Raw genomic sequence first — 18,692 nt, 5'->3', positions numbered from 1 at the left:
AATAAACAGTAGATAGATGCTTTTAGGTGAAAAAGATGCCCATGAGCACCAAGCACTTAATAAACTTCAGGTGTTTTACAAACAATGTGTACAAATCACATTTCAGGGTTCAGAAGTAGCATAAATCCTGATGTTTTTTAACTTCTCCTTGGAAGATTGCAGTGGAATTACCCACATGAACATTTAACTGAGAACCAAATAACTGTGGCAGTCATGCTCCAGAGAGCATAAAGCATCAGTAATAACTCAACCAGTTTTGACATGCCAGTCTGTCAGTCTGATGGTACTTTTTAAACTTTAATACATCTTTCAAGGGACAAACAAACCACAAAGGAAGTTAAAATGTTTCACCTTGGAATGACATAGAGGAAAAACTTGGTCTTAATTTTTGTTTTTGTTTACTAAGATACAAAAGAACATTTTTCAAGTTACTTAGTGGTCTCTGATGAACATGGAAAAAAGTATTACAGATCTCAGTCCAAGCCCTACTCAACTTAATGACTTCTGTAACCGCACTGAACAACAAAAAAAAAAAAAAAAAAAAGACAAGAGTTGTGTTGCTTAGTATTTACATTTGGTTCAGATCAACCCTTTGGAATTCTTTGGAAAATTTATCAGCCTGATAATATGCCCATCTTTCAGCATGCTGGCAGAAAACAAGGGAAAAAATTGAGATTATTCTACTCCTTTATTGGGAAAAAAAGCAAGTTAAAAAAGTTACTCATTCCTTCCTAACCAACCTTTTTTTTCCTAGGGCCAAGTGAGTAAATAGAACCATACAAAGATGACAAATTTTCAAGGACTGAGCAGTGCAAATGTGCAGACAATAAGCACACAGGTTGGTCACTGGCTTACCCATGGATATGTACAACCTGCAGAACTCAATACTCCCCTGGTACTGCCATTAAGTGGTTGGAACAATAGTTTTTTGCACAGGCCTGAAATTTGTTTATGTATCCCATTTGTTGCAATTCCTGCAGGATTTATCTCTGAATTTTACTTATACTCTCACACTAGATGGGCAGTCTTACATTCATGCTGTGAGGTCCATTTAACCCAGAGTTTTTTCATTGCACAGATTATGTGATGCTGTTGCAGCTCCCTCACATTTTTGGCATTTGCCTGAGCTGATGCAGTGAATTCAGCTGCACTTTAAGGGTGGAATCACACTTCATCAATACCCATTTTTATGTTTGTTCATTTTATATACCATATGCAAAACCAGTGTGGCCCAACTGCCAGCACACAAGTCAGATCTGGGTAACCAGATGCTTCCCCCTGGTCTGCTGCCACTTCTGAAGAGCAAGCAGAGGAGAGCTTTTTGGTTCCTTCACTCAAGCTGCCTCTTACTGTGCTTGTATGTGTTGTGCTCCATGAATGAAGAAGGGGATGTGCTTTGAAATGCACCTCCTGCTGCATGTGAATGCAGGTGTGGCTTCAGAGCCAGGAGCTACTAATGGTACAGTGACTCACAAAGGTGTCCTCAAACCCAGGTTGTACCTTGTGTAGTACTTGATGAGAGGAACCATTGAATTCAGATCTACTCAATCTGGAAATGCTCAGCCAACTCAGACACTGGCTTGGGAAACTGCATTTTATTTTACTGAAACAGAAATGCTCCTCAGTCACTGCTAAAGAGACAGGCAGTCCTCTAAACTTTGACAAATCTCATCCGATAGCTTTAATTCCTCTTATCTGAGATCTGGTTGCCTTTCTAACATCTTTCCCAACGGTGTTGTTCTTGCCTGTTAGTCTGCCAGTGACCTACTGGACTGCCTCCCCCCAGAGGCACACAGGTGTGTGCATTTTCTCTCCTGTATAGGTGTAGATCCAGTGTAACTTATCCAAAGATCCTGCACTTCCTGCTACATTTCCTCCACTCCTGCCTGCCCTGTCCCTTCTATACAGAAGCAGAAGTGTCTCCCTTCCTTGCTTACAACCCTTTATTAACATTACCATTTTTCTTTTTTCTCCTTTGTCTACACCAAAGACACTCTGTGAAATCTGTCCCTTCCTTCTCCTTGAACTTCAGTATAAGGAAATTCCAGAGGGGCAGTATGTGCATTCCGTCCATACAGCAGGTACCTCACTACCTTTTTTTCCATCCTTTTCTTCCCAGTCCTGCTATATCCTTTCATACCAGTTTTCTAGCCCTGTGTCTGGTGCTGGTCTTTGTCAGAGACAGCAGAGTGAACTACATTAATCATGGCTGATTCCTAGATGAGGCAATTCCCTGTTTCTTTTGAACATTTTTTTTTTTATTATTATTATTTATGGGAGCCTACATTTTTTTCCAGTGGAGGTGCTCCTATATGGTGAGTTCAGGGTTACTGGTAACAGTTTTGCTATTTATAGCTGTAGATGTGGGTCCAGAATAAAAGAAGTTTGCAGAAAACTTGAAAACCAAAGCATAAAAATTACATTTGTTTTTGGGCCCAATCCTAGAGAAAGCTCCCATTAAGTTCACCTGCACAAGGAATGAAAGATTATCCCCAATGAAATTTTATAGGAAGTCTAACCCCACCCAGAAAAAGAAAGTGTTTCCAGTCTTTCTTTCATATAATTATTTCTATCTGTCCTCTAAAACATGTGTGTTTCTTATGACTACAGCATATTCTGTCTTATTTTAAACAGTGATAAGTATATTTATAGATCTGTGTAAAACAAAATATTACTAGCATGTCAGCATTTGGTTGATCTTCACATTCTTGGCTTCAGAATGATTTAAAATAAAGCATACACACAAAGCAGGGTTGTTTTTTTGGCTCTGGTTTCCTCATTTTTGCCCACAACAGACCTGGCAGATGTGGGATAGCTGGAATGTGCATATCTAACAATTCTCTTCTGTGCCATCATTTGAAGCTGTAGGAGTGCAGCTATTTGGCTGTAGCATGAAAAAGAGTGATGAATGTGATGAAATACAGATTTCATTTATAACCAGGGGATAAATACTGTTCAGGTCACGAAAACAGATTAGTGCTTGGGGACAAAAAGTTCATGAAGAACTCCTTTTTCGGGGTGGAGGTAGGGGTACAGAACTACAGCAATTAAACTGAAATGACTAGGTAGTTACTGAGAGTATATAAAAATAAATGCAAAACAGGAACTGCAAAAGGATGAAAGTTTGCTAATTGCTCTGGCCTTGGACAGCCTTGCTGGGGAGTCACAGTCTGATTAATCATGATAAAAGATAAACTGGATTGCTTCACAGGAGATTTTATATTCATAGTTTTGTGGAGAAGTTTAAATTTGTTTCAGGGGCCTCATATCCAAGATAAACCCAAAACAGAAAAGAAATCACATAGCTGTAAAAATGAGTTATGAACTTTCTCAGATGACTATTAAGTCTTGATCAGTTTATAACAGATCAAAGAAAGTAGCTCCCAGTGGAGGCAGGACTGTTAGAGCAGAAATTGTGCTCTTATCAGAGCCAAATCCTTACCCTGAATTCAGACATAAATGCAAGCTTGAGAAATGAATCTGTTTTTAAAGATGACTGCTCACAAATATAAATTTCAGCAAAGGTGTTTCAAAGATGGGTTCGTGGCATATAATGGCCTGCGTCTGTGTGCTAGATCAACTTTAAAAAAATAAAGTTTAAAAGATACAGTGTAGATAAGGTTCAAAAACCCAGAAAAACACCCCAATTATTTTAGGAATAGGGGGGTATTCTGCATTTTTAATGAAAGGGAGTCCATGGGAATTTTTCTTTGGGAAGAATATCAGTACTGAATAGAGAGATATAACAGGTCAGAGAGAAACACACATTACTGCTGAGATCAAAACCACTAAGGTTAAAAACAAACCTGGTTTTCAGTTTGTGTCTTGCTGAGGTTTTTAAACAGCTCAATTATTTCTTCCAACAGTAGATGTCTGTACAGTATTTTCCTCAGAACAGGGCTCAGTGGCTGGCAAGTCAGTGAAATTACAGCTATCCAAGTTCAGAAGCAGGGAAAGAGGAAATGTTTTCTGAAGAACTTTTACTGTATCCCATGTATTTCAAAAAGGGTGTGGCTGACTGGAAAATCTTTCATATGAGAGAACAACCTGATTGTGTGAGGTCCTTCTCACAGATGTCCAGGTGGGGAATAGGCTTGGTAGTTAATACTGGAATGATATGACCCAGTAAAACTGGGAGACAGAGATTTTCCTTCCACACTGGAAAGTTTAAATATTGTTTTGCCTCTGGTCAAACATTTAGTTGATCTGGGAGGTAAAGAGAACAAGCCTTCACTGACTGTGGGTGTGTGAGGACAAGAAGAAGTGGAGAATTCAGCCTTTTCTGAAATTTCCTGTAGCTTTGGGCTATATGTGTATCTGGGGAGGGGTATTGCTTATCCCAGTCATAGTCAGAGCAGTCTAAGAGCTTCACCAGTCTCACTGGTCCTGTTCCCTGAGACAGCTCTTGTATCAGGGACAGGAGCCACAGGCTCTCACCATTCTGAGAGCTGTTCCCTGTGTGCAGGGAATATCCTCAAAGGTCAGGTTCCATTAGTATTATGGTCCATTTTCACATCTCCAGAGACCATCAGAATGTACAGAAGTTATGTGACTTACAAAAAGAAAGTTGTCCAAAGCAGGAAGACATGGAATCTTGCTCTTTGAATATATCATAAGGTACAAGAAGGACATGACTCTGGGCTGAAGGAAATCTGTTCGCTCATAATTTCTCTACTGGCTTTGGTGGAGTTAGTCCAGGTTTTAACTGAGCAGTTCAGCATCTGGCAATGTTTGCAGAACCTGTCTAATCAGATCCATTTGGATTTGCTGTTTTCAGCAATTGAGACCTTAAACCATTTCACCACAGTCACCAGATTCAGGTTCCATAAGCAGGAAGTGAAGATATCACTTGTTCTACAATGTCACACATTCCCATGGGGAAATACGTGTCTTTCTGGGTTTTTTTCCAATTCCTTAAGCTATCCTATGACCCGTGCTCCATAGTCAAATAGTTTGACATGCATTTGTTGGATGACTCCTGAGCCTGAGATTTTTTAATCACCTAACGATGATGACTGTCCTCCTCCAAAACCACTTAAATGTAATCTGGTCCAATTGGTCGGCTTTGTCGGAGTGCTGAGCCAGCACGTTGTTTGAGTGCCAAGAGTCAATGAAGCCAAAAACCAGGGTCAAAAGTTGTTGTTAGTTGGCACATACCTCCAGCAGGCTTTATAGAATACCCTGATTAAAGCATTTGTTAAACCTTGACTGAATTTTTTTCCCCTTTATAGAGTTTCGTCAGATTTCATTTTTTACTTTCCACATGATTTTGTGAAAAGGTCTGTGATCAGAATGATGGAATAGCGACCTCAAACAAAAAGTAGGATTTCTCCCATACCGGGGAGATTTGTGTTATTTTACATTACTAACTAGTCTGGTGACAGGTGCTATCTCCTGCATTAGCCAAGACCTTTTGCAAGGTCAGCTGGGAGTGCTGCAACCACCGCTGGAACACTGGGAACTGCTGTTGCACCGACTGCAAAGAGCCACCAGATGGTGCACAGAAATAATTAATAGACTTGTAGCTTTGTAGCATAATTTGGGATGGAAGGCGCCTTAAAGATCGTCTCTTTCCAACCCCCCCGTTACTAGACAAAGTTGCTCAAAGCCCCATCCAACCTGGACTTGAATCATCATCAGAGGAAAGGCTTCCAGCTGGCCTTTTCCAGCCTTGGACACGGCTCAGCCATTACTTGGTGAAATTTCATCTCAGTTTCGGTGGAGATAGAAGTGAGCCCTGACTGAGGGAAAACTAGATGTGACTTTGTGGTTTTACATCAACCTGGCAGACCTGTAGTGAAGCTAGGTTTGCTTTCAGGGGTTTAGATGAAAAATTTAGACACTGACACAAGGAAGAGCAATTAACTTAAAGTTTTTGAGATTTAAATGGAGTTCATTGCCTGTTGAAGTGTGGAAAGTGGAGTAACAGGTCCAGCTGTGTTTGGTCTTCTTTCAAAGCTCAAATCCAGAGTGAATCCACGGTTAATTGATGGGTGAACTTTTTGCATCCAAATGGTGAAAAAAACCTGCTAATTTTTCAGGTCTTGTGCAGTTTCTACTTCCTTGGGCTTGATCTGGAAAAATCTGGCAAAGTCATTTTTTTGTAGTCTGTGCTTGGCCCAAACTCAAAAGTTTGGAGTGAAGTTTCAGTCCTTAAGTGTGAGTCTAACCTCTCATCTAGGCATTTGGCATTTGGCTTTTAGGTGCTATTTGGACCTATAACTGATCCAAATATGATATAACACAGCTGAGCATGTGCCATTCTGTCACAAGAGGAGGTAATCCAATCGTATGTGTCTTCAGAGCCTTCTTGGTGAACCAGAACACCATTAAAAGTATCCCTGATAATGCCTGTCTCTTCAGAATAAATCTTAAATACCTTATTATTTACCTCGTGTGTTTTGCATTTGGAGGTTTTACCTGTGTGACTAACAAGGACTGCACTTCATTATGCATCCTTGGCTGGGGAATGTTTTCCTTGTACACAGGGGACTCTGAAGTACAGTATTATGGGAACTTATTATTTCAGGAGAGGAAAGCAACTGGAATCCACTTGTTGCCTGTGATCAAATCCTAACTTTCTATATTTGTTGAACATAATTTAAAGTCTTAAACTTTTTGGAATTTGTAAGGTGCATAGCCCTTTTTGGATATGTTGTCATAATTTCTATAGCAAATTGCATATATAAAATTAATTACCCGCTTTGGCAATTAAAAGAAAACATGGCAGCTGCTTGTAATATTTCACATTTAGAAAGAAGAGATGAGATTTGTGGAATAAATTATTCCCTCAAAATAACGTCTTTAGCCCTAGTCTTTAGAAAGTTTCTGTCCACTTAGATCTTTGAATTGGGTCAGCCCTGGGTAGAAACTCCAAAAATCCTGGATGTAAAACTTCTTTTTACATTACTATTAGTGTCTGGCTTGTGTCCCACATTACAAAAATCTCAGAATGAAAGGCTTAGTTTTGCACCAGAACTATATTTAAAAGGGTGAGATGAAAGGCACTTGAAAAATTACTTTTAGCTACATTACTTACTTGTGTCTTTAAGGAGAACCAGAAAGACAGAATCATGACAGACTAAGGCTACAAAGGTCCTTACTAAATTAAGAACTAACAGGTGTTTTATCATGAACATCCCTGTTTTCTTACTTCTCTGGAAGTCAAGTTTCCAAGGAGTGTCTTGGATCAAGATCAGTTTCATAGAAAAATTAAGTCACTGCAGCAATACAGCCAGAGAGGATTTTAGAATTGGCTCAAGCTATGCAAGTTGTCAAACATTAGGGTGTTTGGGGGTTTAGTAGTTTATAGTATCTGTCCCTGAATCTACATGGGGAGCTTAGTTCCCCAAGGACTGCCTCTGCTCTACCTTTCAGTGAGGACCTGCCTAAATTCCTCAGCCCTTCTTGCCAGGTGACTCCAAAGTGTGATGGATGTGTATCCATCTGGCACCTGCCACAAAACTCTAGCTGTCAGAAGCATCACAGCTTTTTCCATGCCCAAACTGTATGTCTGAACAGAGGGAGCATTCTGAGGGACTGGAATGGATATTAAGCTCTTGAGTGCTATCTTGAATGGGTATTAAGATTACCGTATGAAATGCTGACTCCAAACAAAGGATTAACCACTTTAAACCACTCTAAAATGTCAACAGCATTATTTATTTTTCACTATCAAAGTGCAAATGGTCTCCCTGTAAAAGAAAGACTGACCTTACCATTATCATAAGGTAATCACTCTCACAGGGACCAGAGCCCTTGGCTGCAGTTGTTGCCTCCCAGAGCTCAAGGAGTGTGGTGATCTCAGGGTATCTGTACTTTTATATTTGCTGCTTCTTCTGCATTGCTTAATAAGCAGCAGAGATACATTCCAAGACTTTTTTTCTATACCACAAAACGCATGTAAAGACTACAAGACAGATTCTCAGCTGCTATGTTACCTTACAGAATACTGCAGTACCATGTTGTCACATTTCCTGAGGATACAAAGGGCTTACTGGAAATACTTTGCAGAAGAAAGGATTGTTTCCCTAAGCTTTTCTGTTTAAATCACTCAGCCACAAGAATCCTTTGACTGGACTATATTATCTTATAAAAAAATATATTCAAATAAAAAAAATGCTATGTAATCCTATTAAAAGTTATCCCCTGTAGCTCCACCCAGCTGGGATATACAACCCCAGAGGAGCTCAGGAACTGCTGTCAGTATGTACCAAACCCACAAATGAAGTAACTAAAAAAGAGAACTTGTGAAAATACACAAAGAATTGACCTAAGGTCACCTGCTTGTAGAGAAGTATTCAAAACTACAAATTATTCTATGTCTTAAGAACCAGCTCACCTCCTGTTCTAGAATGAAGCAAAGCCACAAAAGCATAAGAATTGTGTTAATGTATTTTTGGCTTTAAAGAAGCTATTCCCACTCTCCAGTTTATATAACATGTAATTAGATAACTTCAAATAGGATATCATGATCAATAAACTTGTGACTACTCATGGTTATAAAGGAAAAATTCTGAAGAGCTTCTAAACAGAGAAATACTGTGCAAAGAAACTTCCCTGTCTACTCAATAATTATTTCTTGTCCAAGCAATACTGTGGCTCCCTGTAAACTTTTTGGCCTGTTAGAACCACTGTAAGGTAATAAGAATGTACGAGCACTGTGCCTGCAGAATGGAGGGAGGACATTTGTGCATGGTGTTAAAGAGCCACAATCTGTATGATCTGGCTGAAGAGCAATGGCTTTGTGAAGGTAGATGGTCCAACCCTCAGCATAATGTGAAAAAAGAGCTGCAGGAGACATCTGGCTTACATGGGCCTCCTTGTTAACAGGATAACGAAAAAGTGATGTTATTCACAAAACCAAGAAATAGCAATGCCGCTGAAGTAAAAGATGGGTATTCCTTTAAAGACCAGTGACAGCAATCTGAAAGATAAAGGACACTTGTGGGTGTTCTCCACACAAAAACAAAAGGAGCATCCTAGTGCTCAGTCTGCCTCCACTCCCAGTGACTTGGTTAGCCACCAGACAGCATGGGGGGGCTGCTGAGGCTGGTGACTTGTAGAGATTAACTGAGCATACATTTGTTCCTGCAAGTAGTTTTAGCTCTAAAGAGGCTCTTCCCTATCTTGCTTATTTAGGATACAATATCTGCTAATGTTAAGACCTGTTGGCACACATAATTGCATTCAAAGATAATATTGTAACTTGGCATTATGCATGCATCTCTCTTCTTCATGGTCAAACATCTTTTATCGCAGTTACTTTCAGAACTTTCGCCTATACAACTGCAAAAATGACAACCTAATAGTTTCATTTTTGCTAAATGCTAACCACAATAAGTTCACTAAAATACATTCACATTTTGTGATCTGACTGGAATATTATCATAAATGTATTAGGTTATATTCATTGAATCACAGAATATCCTGAGTTGGAAGGGACCAAGGATCATCAAAGTCCAACTCCTGGCCCTGCCCAGAGTCACAAGAATCACACAATATGTGTGAGATTATTGTCCAAACTCTTGAACTCTGTCAGTTTTGGTGCTGTGACTACATGTCTGAGGGCCTCCTTCCAGCACCCAAACAGCCTCCTGGTAAAGAACCTTTTTCTAACATCCAACCTAAACCTTCCCTGACACAACTCACAACTTCAGGCCATTCCCTTGGGTTCTGTCACTGGTTGCTAGAGAGAAGAGATCATTGTCTGACCAATACCCTCCTCTTCCCCTTGTAAGGAAATGTAGAGAAAGGATGTCAAAACTAACAGTTTGTGTATCTTACTGTGACAATATCTACCTGTAGCTATTGTTTAAAAAGTATTTTGGAGATAAACATGAGCTCTTTCTGCCTGTCCTCTCACCTGGCATAAATCCCACGGCTAAGAAAGCTGACAGACAGTATTTTAGTGATGGCTTAGGGATGCATTTAGCATAGCCACATAATACTTCTTCAATAGGTAGTGTGAGCTCATGCCCATCCTCAAAGCTTTGTGCAGATATTCTTTCTGTTGTATTTCTCTAAGCCCAAGAAACAGTAGAATAATGTACATTGTTTACCACAGGAACAAATTTGTAGATCCTAAGGGTTAATCTTCTCTCCTCCGTGTCTCCAGATCAGAGCCAGGTCCCTTTTAAGGTAACATATCTCACAAAGTATGCTATTCTGATATCTTGTTCATCTCATGTGACTTTGTCAAATCACATTTCCATCCTTTGAGATTAGATCAGTTGGTCAGACCCTGGTACTAAAAATACCAAGGTTGAGGGTTGAATCCCCATATGGGCCATTCACTAAGGAACTGGACTTTTTCCTTGTGGGTCCCTTCCAACTCAGAATATTCTGTGAATCCGTGATTCATGTAATGTGAACCAAATGGTGGCCTGTTGAACAGCATGGAACTCCCATTTAATACAAATTAGACACAGCAGAATAAAGGTGCCCCAGTTCAGCAGCATTTAACCGCCTCTGAACACACCACTGTAGCCTCCTACTCCTTCCTGCAGGAAGGATATTTCACTGCTTGCAGTGTTCCACACCCAGAAGTGCAAGTCTGCCAGTGAACTAGACCAAGTCTTGCTCTACCTGAAATCAGTTCGACTTTTGTTTAATTGTAGGCAATTTAAAATGCAAGACATAAAATTGTTTTAACGGATTCAGAAAGGTTTATTTGAGTAGTAACAGCATAACTGAAAATTCAAACACTTTTCAATATTGCATTTCAGGAAATCTTTCAAGCACTACTTTACTGAGTAATAGCTAAATCTTTCTCTTTGCTGACACATATTCTACCTGAAAGCAATTGGAAGGTCCTTTTCAGATAAGCATTTTGGTAGTTAATGCTGTATTGCAGTATTCTTATTAGCACTGAAGGAACCCCTCAACACACTTCAACAATAAATTAGAAAGGAATCATTAAACCTATTTGTGCAAGTAATAACCTTAACATATGGCAAACAAAAGTTATTTTATGTGTAGCTGAACAAATAAAGCTTCGTTTCCTATAGATTTGTATGTTACATGTCTTCACTCTTTCAGCCCCCTTCTCCTCACTGCAGTATAATCATCTTCTTTGTTACACTCTTTCTCTTTAACTAAGCAAGAAGTAGCAGGGTGCATTGATCAAATGGATGCTGCACCAGAGTAGACACAACCGTGTTAAAAACTGCCTTTACTTATTAGGGGGATTATTTTTGTATTTCTATTCATCTTCTGATTTTCCCAGATCTTACAGGTACTAAATGTATTGAAGGTTTCTCTCTCTCTCCAAGCATACTTTCAGTTTTTCAAATATATGAAAAATCTTCATGTCTTTGTCAAACTGTTTTACCAAAATATACCTGAAATTGTCAGAAATGTTCTCCTCAGTTATTTGTGTTACTGTGTAAAGCTGCAAAAACACATTTCAACATTTAACACCTCTGTCTGAAACATTTGGAAAATTTCTCCCCACTTTTTATTTTCAAATCAAAATTGGCAGAAGTATATTCCTACTGTTCAATGAAAATGTAATTAAAATTAAATTCAGTGTCAACTCAAGATGTTCAAGAATTTATGGCAACAAAATTGCTCATTCTTTGGACACAGTTTTGTGATTTGGCCATCAGCTGTCCAGCAGGACTGTCCCATGAAAGTGAGTTTAGAACTGCAGCTGGGAAACCTTCAGTGTTTCCTTGTCATTTTCAAACATTAAAATGTGTGGTTTGCCGCTTTTCTTTTAAGCTTTCCATACTGATTTTCAAGATATTGTGAAAACCTTCTGCTGCTGGCAGAGCAATACAGAAATGGATATATTTTGAGGAGGAAGGAGACATTGGTCCCCTGTGGTGCTCTAGGAAGGACTAGAGCTATGGAAAACATGCCAGAAACCTGCTGGGAAGAAAGTGGGCTATTGTGAGGTCCACTCTTAGCTGGACTGAGCACTTCTTCCCAAAGGTCTGCTGCACTAGAATCAAACACAGTGGGGATGTTTTGCCCATTTCTAATCTTTGCAGGAACAATTCACTGTTGCTGGAATGTATTTGCCTCTGGACTAAGAGGATTCATGCTTATCAACCGGGTCCAGGATATTTTGGCACAAAAAAAAAATATGCCAGAATAAGGTTGGAAAAAAGATGTTAATTGCTATTCAGCAGAGGAATAGCAATAGTATTGGCACACGAAAATGTATTTCAAGAAGTGGTCTGGAATCTCATTTGCAGCCTTTTTGGGTAGGGATCATGCTGGATTTTTTTCTTCAAATGAAGGGCATATGTTATATACAACATGAACTCTCAGCTCCAAATTCCTTCATACTAATGGAAGTCTAGAGTTAACTCCACAGGCTTCTGAATCTGGTTTATGGAGCTTATTCAAAAGAGCTGCATAGCTCTTCTCATGCATTTAAGGGAATAGCAATATAAATGGAGTGAACGAAAATATGGGTCACAACTTTGGCACCCTCTTTCCTTCCCTGCATTTTTGGGCTCAGAGTTAAAGCCTTCAACATTTCCTTGTATGGAAAAAACAATTAATAAAGAACCAGATCTTTTAGTAGAGGCAACCATACAAATAAAATTACTTGACTTTACCAGTGAGGAAAATACATAAAAATGGGCAACAGCCTGGAAAAGCCCCAATATCATACCACATATGGTGTGAACTGATAAAATTAACATAGTTGATCTACAGATAATGTCTGTGAAATGCTAACAGTAAAACTCTATGTGCTGAAGGCCTCCAGAGTTTAAATAAATATTTTGAGTAAATGTTATGAAAACCTCTACTCTTTCATGAGCACCTGTTCCAAGAAGGTTAAACAAAATATAGTTTATTTATATGAATCCCATTCTGATCTTCAATAAAAATAAAGTACAGTCTGTGTTGGACCAAATGATATTGCACACCCAGCAGGACAGGGCACAAACCCTGTTAGTGTCAGAGATACGTCCAGCCAGCAGAAATAAGGGATATTAACCTCCCAGGAAGCAAGACATATTTTGTATTACATGATCCAGTTCTGCAGGCTCCAGAGTGCTTAAAAATGCAGGTTTGATTGATTCTGCTATAGGAGGAAATCCAATTCAGTTTATTGCCTCTAAGAAAGCTATAAAAAGCCAAAGGGAATGGAACATGTTCTGAAACACTGTGTTGAGGGAGGAAGATGAAGCTGAAATGCTGAAGCAGATCCATGCTTTTTCTGGGGCTGGTGGACCTAAAGAAGCTTTAGAGGGGATAGGTATAAGAAGAGGTTTCAAGCCCTGCAACAACTGAGAAAATATTTCTTGAGAAACTACAGGAACAAGGTTTCTTCCTTCATCTCCCACCTTCCCATGAAGTCTTTCTCTCGCACAAAATACCCCGTGAATTTCCTGTACCTCTCCACTTATGTGGCATGTGTGGCCAAAGGAAAATGGTGGAAGAGGGGAAAAGTAGGGTAGAGAGAGAGAGGGAGGGACAGAAATCCAGCTGGGCCAGTGAGCCATCAAAAGAGCCTCAGGTGGATGTCCTCACTGGACTCTCTGCTGCTACAGAGGACCAAAGCAGTTGGAGGAGGGAAAGGGAGAAGGATTTTTGGCAGCTGGGGATGGTCAGGCTAGGGCAGAGGGGAGGAGTCCCTCTGCAGTCAAGGAGCAATGGCTGGCCTTGTTGCTTGAGAATTGTTCCAGGACTTCAGCTTGGGCCCCAAACAGTGGGATGAAAAGAGAGCTCGTTGAAGCCTTCCTATCACTGCTCATTTCTACCCCTGCTGCACCAGACTTCATTTGTGACTAACTGTTAGTCCTGCTGTCTTTTATTTATAAATTAACAAATTCCTCAAAAGTCCTGGACCAAGATTTCCATAACTCCTGACTTCCAGTGGAAATGGTCCTTTCAACATGGCAGATGACCAATGCATGTGGGTTGTTATCAATGGGCTTGGGCAGTGGGATCAGGACTTGCTACTGTAATTTTAAGACATTTTGGGGCGGTGCAGAGGTGGGGACAATGCAGGAAGCAAAAGGAGGTGATGGGACCATGAAGAGGGAAGAACTGCCTCCCTCAGGTGTGGCTTGTGCCATTTTCTATTTGAGAGAACTAGGCCATTTCGTTCCACTGGAGAATCTTTTTTTATAGATCCAAACCATGGCAAAACAAAGCAGGTGGGGTTAAGCCTGAGTCATCCACGTTTTCAGTTCTTGATTTTTAAAGGTTGAAAAATCTGAAATTTTAAAAATCTGAAATCACAAAAGAATCACAATTGTCAGGTTTTCATTTAATAGGACGTCTTCCATTTCATAAACCAATTTTCTTTTGGGCTGGTACTGTGAGTGTTGAGTTTCATATTTATGACTGAGTTAAAGATCCTGAATTAAACAATTAATACAGAGCCATGAACATGTACTACTTTTTGTAGCAATTTTTACTTTGTAGAAATTAAAAAAATAATTTGCATTTAATTAATAAGTTTTAGCTTGGTTGCATAACCATCATTTACTTTTCTTTGTGTTCATTTAGTATAAATTAAGTGTTATCAAAAACCTATGTCTCATGACAGCCATGTAAATTGCTCCAACAACAGTTTTTCTATTTACTAGATAAACAAATTGCTGCTTGGATTTTTGTGCTGCGTAAGTTATGGGGAATAGTTAAAGACAGGAAACATTTATTCTTTGCCAGGCTGTGGGTCACTCAGGTGAATCTGATGGGGGAAATAACAGTGGAGAATGTTCAAAATATTGTCTTTACACTTTTGGCTTGTGCTTATGCCTGTTTTGTTCATGATTCAGTTGTTAAAACTTGAATACTTAGGAGCCTGTGAACTGTGAACTGTCTTTGATAATGACAAATGTCTTTGATTATAATAAATAAATCTAAAATAATAAATGAATACAATTTCCGAGGAGTTTCCCCAGTATTAATATTTCAGTGACTAAGTTTGCTACAGGTAGGATAGGATTCTCTTTTATTTATATACATTGTTACATATGATATTTCCAGATTATTCACTCAATATGGAAGTTTTACTATCATATGAAGTATCTTTGACAGAACAAACAGCAACATTTAATTTTTGGAAAGCTAATACTTTAAAAAAAAACTCTTTGTAGTATTTCTAGATTACCAACCTTGATGACCTAGTGTTAAAAAAGAATATTGAACTGAATTAAACTAAAAATATCAACAACTTGGGTATTACTTAAGCATCATATTTCCCTTGACAGAAAACCAATTTCATTCATCTGCACCATTTCCTTTCATTTTTACTAGCTTGGAGTCAGCACTCCAGTAAATCCCAGTCCTACTTTTTTCAATTTGATAGGTCACAATGCAAACTGATAAAAAATGCCTATGTTTTTCCTGCTACATTTGCAGTGCTGCCAACCGCAAACATAGAGAAAACAAGAATACAATCCCCATAGCCTTTAAATGGTGTAAACGTCATGAAGAAGAAAAAGAAAAGTGGGTTATTCATAGCTGACTTGAGACTTTTCAGCCCTGAAACTATAATTGTCTCACATTCTTCATACTTCGTCGGCAAGTAAAAAAGACAGAAGCTTTGCTTTGAATGCAAGGGGAGAGTCCCATGAAATAGAAAAGTTTTAGTTTTCTTTCAGCCAGAATCTTGAGGCTTTAAGAAAACACATAAGTAGTGAGATTTGTGGTGAAATTGTGAGAGCTGGCAACACCTCAATCAAGTTAATTCTTCATTTCCATTGAAGCTGAAAGGAAAAATGCCAAAACCATACTTCTGGTGCAAAAAGTGATAAACCAGCAGGAAATAGGCTTGCCCAGTCAGCTTTTCCCCTGAAATGAAAGACAAGCATCTTGTAAAAGGTTTGCTCAGAGTTCCAGTGAAGTCAAATTGCAAAATCACCTCTCACTGACTGCAGTGTTGAAATAGTTTGCTCACTAAAGGAGTTCTTCAAGGGCAGAGAGGGTACTTTGCTACCAAATTAAAATTCAGATATTCTTTGGCTTGATAAGCCTGTAGCCCTCTAGAAGCTGGCAGACACACACAGATATTTTTTTATTTCCTCCTTACCAATATGAAGTTCTGCTACTGGCTTTGCTGTGAAATACTGAAAAGTTATATTGAATACTGTGCTTCTGTTTACTTTTAAAAAAAGCTGAATTTATCAAGCTAAGTTAAATGTTTAATAGAAGCTGAAGTGAGTTCATTGGGTAAGGGGTATAATAGTATAAGTTTATTAAAATATGTCACCATGGTGAACAGCAATATAAGGCTGAACAGTCATTATCTTTAAAACTTTATGTCAATGCTAGTGCCAAGTCATATTCAACATCACAACATGCTTTTAAAGGTGGTTTCTTCATCCAGTTCAAGGCCATATTGCTATCAAAAATGTCTGCCACAAAAATAATCTGTGCTTCAGTCCTGTGCCTACCACATCTTTCGCATTAGCACTGGCTATTATGCAGTCTCAGAACTGTTGGATCTGCTTGCATAGCTGCCTGAAAATAGCCATGGGGGAAAAAAAAAAAGTTAACATTTAGCTGAATCAGTAAGCTGACTTGGCTCTCTGTTCATCCCCAAGAGCAGAGATGGGGGCAGCAGTGGCACTGGAAAGGCAGGATTACCCTTTCCACAGAAGCATGTTCTTTGAAAAATCTCAAGCTATTCTTTAAATTGGACTTCTACATTACAAGTTTGCTCAGGGTAACAAGGTCTGCCTCATTCTAATTGTGCTGCCTTTTCACTACTTTGGACATTAGGAAACCCTTTCAACCTGTGCAAACTGGGCTTCAAAACCAGGGCAGGTGAACTGATATTTCTCCATTTGTAGTGTATTCTGTCTGCTTTCTGCAGGTATAAATCTCCATCATGTGCTAAGCAGAAAGCCCAAGGAGGGCTGCCTTAATTTTTCTTTCTTATGACTCTTTTGTGCTACTGCAGTAAAAATTAATGTAATCATAATAAAAAGTTGTTTGCATAGTACCAGAGTGCAGAACTTCTAATTCTCATTTTTATATATGAGATTTTAGGGGATCATTTGCTCTTTACTTTATTTCCACCTGCCTATATCAAATTAATTTTATGCTAAAGACATGATTTCCTATTAGGAGTCAATATAATAGTCTGAAATAGCTACCAACATATGGTTTTGTTACTTACTGTAGCAGGGAGTTGAATATACTTCCCTGAAAATCTTAAGCCATTAAGAGTTTCCATGTCTCAAAGAAAATTCCCCAATGTGTTGCTTAAGACCAAACAAAAAAAAAACAAAAAAAAAAAAAACAAAACAAAAAAAAAAAAAAAAAAAAATCTGTGCTTGAAAAATTAAGGATGAAGAAAATTCTGCAATACAACATGACACTCTTTGGTGGAAGACATGAGGGTATTGATCTATTAGTGCAAGCAAATGACTAACGAGTAGTGCTGTGTCTTTTCCTTTGCCACTTTGCCAGGAACAAAATGTGTGCAGTGAAGTTAAATTAACTGTATACTGTAAGTGACTTGTCAAGTCCAGATATAGAACTGTTTGATGTGAGCAACCAAATACACAGCAGTTCCGAAGTACTAGAGGGAAAACAACTAGTTTTTTTCTCATCAGAAAGAAATCATACACTTGATAACAGCTGAGCAATTGAAATCCCTTCTAAGACAAACCCTTTGCTAACTTAATGCTTACCTAGAGAACATGGAAAGGAAATATGGTGTATCTGTAGTTTCTGTCCTTTTTCACTGGATAGCAGGCTCCTGTCTCCCTGCTTTGCCTGTTTCTCTTCACACAGTGTGCAGTCCAAAGAAGCAATGTGGGTGAAGTCTAAATATCTCCGTTTACTCTCTGTAAACCCTCAGTGTGTAGTGTGCAAGGCCAAGCAACATGTAAACACACTCTTTTGACTGAGTTCTGATGACTCTGAAACAGAGAATACAGTCAAGGTCACTAATGCTTCACAAGCTGTGAAAGGGATACTCCTCAATTCTTACCACTACAGACATGCATTGATTTGATTAAGAGAGAGCTGTATTTAAAATTATAAAGTAATACTAGTCTAACAGGACATCCAGAGATCTAGCCCAAAGCATGGCCAACTTCAAAGTTACATCAGGTTGCCTGAGGTCCTGTCCAAACTAATTTTGTGTATCTCCAAAGATGGTGGTGACACCACAGCCTCTTTGGACAATCACTTCCAGTGTTTCACCACTCTAACTGTAAAGAATGTGTCTGTTCTTCCCCAGAGATTCAGTCCAGAAAAAAAAGGGATTGCATGAAGCCATAGAGCCAAAGAAGAGGGGCAGCACATGTTTTGGCCAGGATGCTGGAGGGACAGGTGACACCAGAGACATGAAGAAGATGGCTCCCAGGGCTGTGAGGTCATTTGGGTCACTTGTTGGGTGACAGCAGTGAGAACACCAGTGCTGTGCAGAACTGGAGGATGATGTCTGGGTCCATGAGTAAGTGTTGCATCCCAGCCTGCGTTCACATTAGGGGTTTTATAATGTTAGTTAGCCGGTCCTGTGTACCCCCGTGTTTCCCCCCACCATGGTTTGCTCCGGGTCACTTACCATTGGAGCTTCCCTATGTCAGTCTTGTGGTCACCCCCCTGTTCACTCCTGAGAGTTCTATGTCAGTTACCCCATCCCCACAATCCCATTTGTCCCGAAACCCTGTACACACCCCTGTCGCATTCCCATTGGTTGCCGTGGTCCACATCACCCGCACGTTGCCTGCCCCCATTGGGCGAGGGGGCTTCCGCCCTCG

General features: G+C 39.4%; 1 long non-coding RNA gene across 1 annotated transcript; it reads right to left on the bottom strand.

Annotated features, from left to right (window-relative positions):
* Positions 1-15,645: 15,645 nt before the first annotated feature.
* LOC128812854 (uncharacterized) lies at positions 15,646-18,567 on the bottom strand. Its single transcript, XR_008438854.1, has 3 exons — positions 18,497-18,567; positions 17,616-17,846; positions 15,646-15,768 (listed from the first exon to the last, which is right to left on the bottom strand). It is a non-coding gene; the product is annotated as an uncharacterized LOC128812854 (long non-coding RNA).
* Between the last annotated feature and the right edge of the window lie 125 nt (positions 18,568-18,692).

This window comes from Vidua macroura, chromosome 1, assembly GCF_024509145.1.
Source record: "Vidua macroura isolate BioBank_ID:100142 chromosome 1, ASM2450914v1, whole genome shotgun sequence".
In the NCBI taxonomy this organism is placed as follows: Eukaryota; Metazoa; Chordata; class Aves; order Passeriformes; family Viduidae; genus Vidua; species Vidua macroura.
This window is presented reverse-complemented; position numbering and strand designations above follow the sequence as displayed.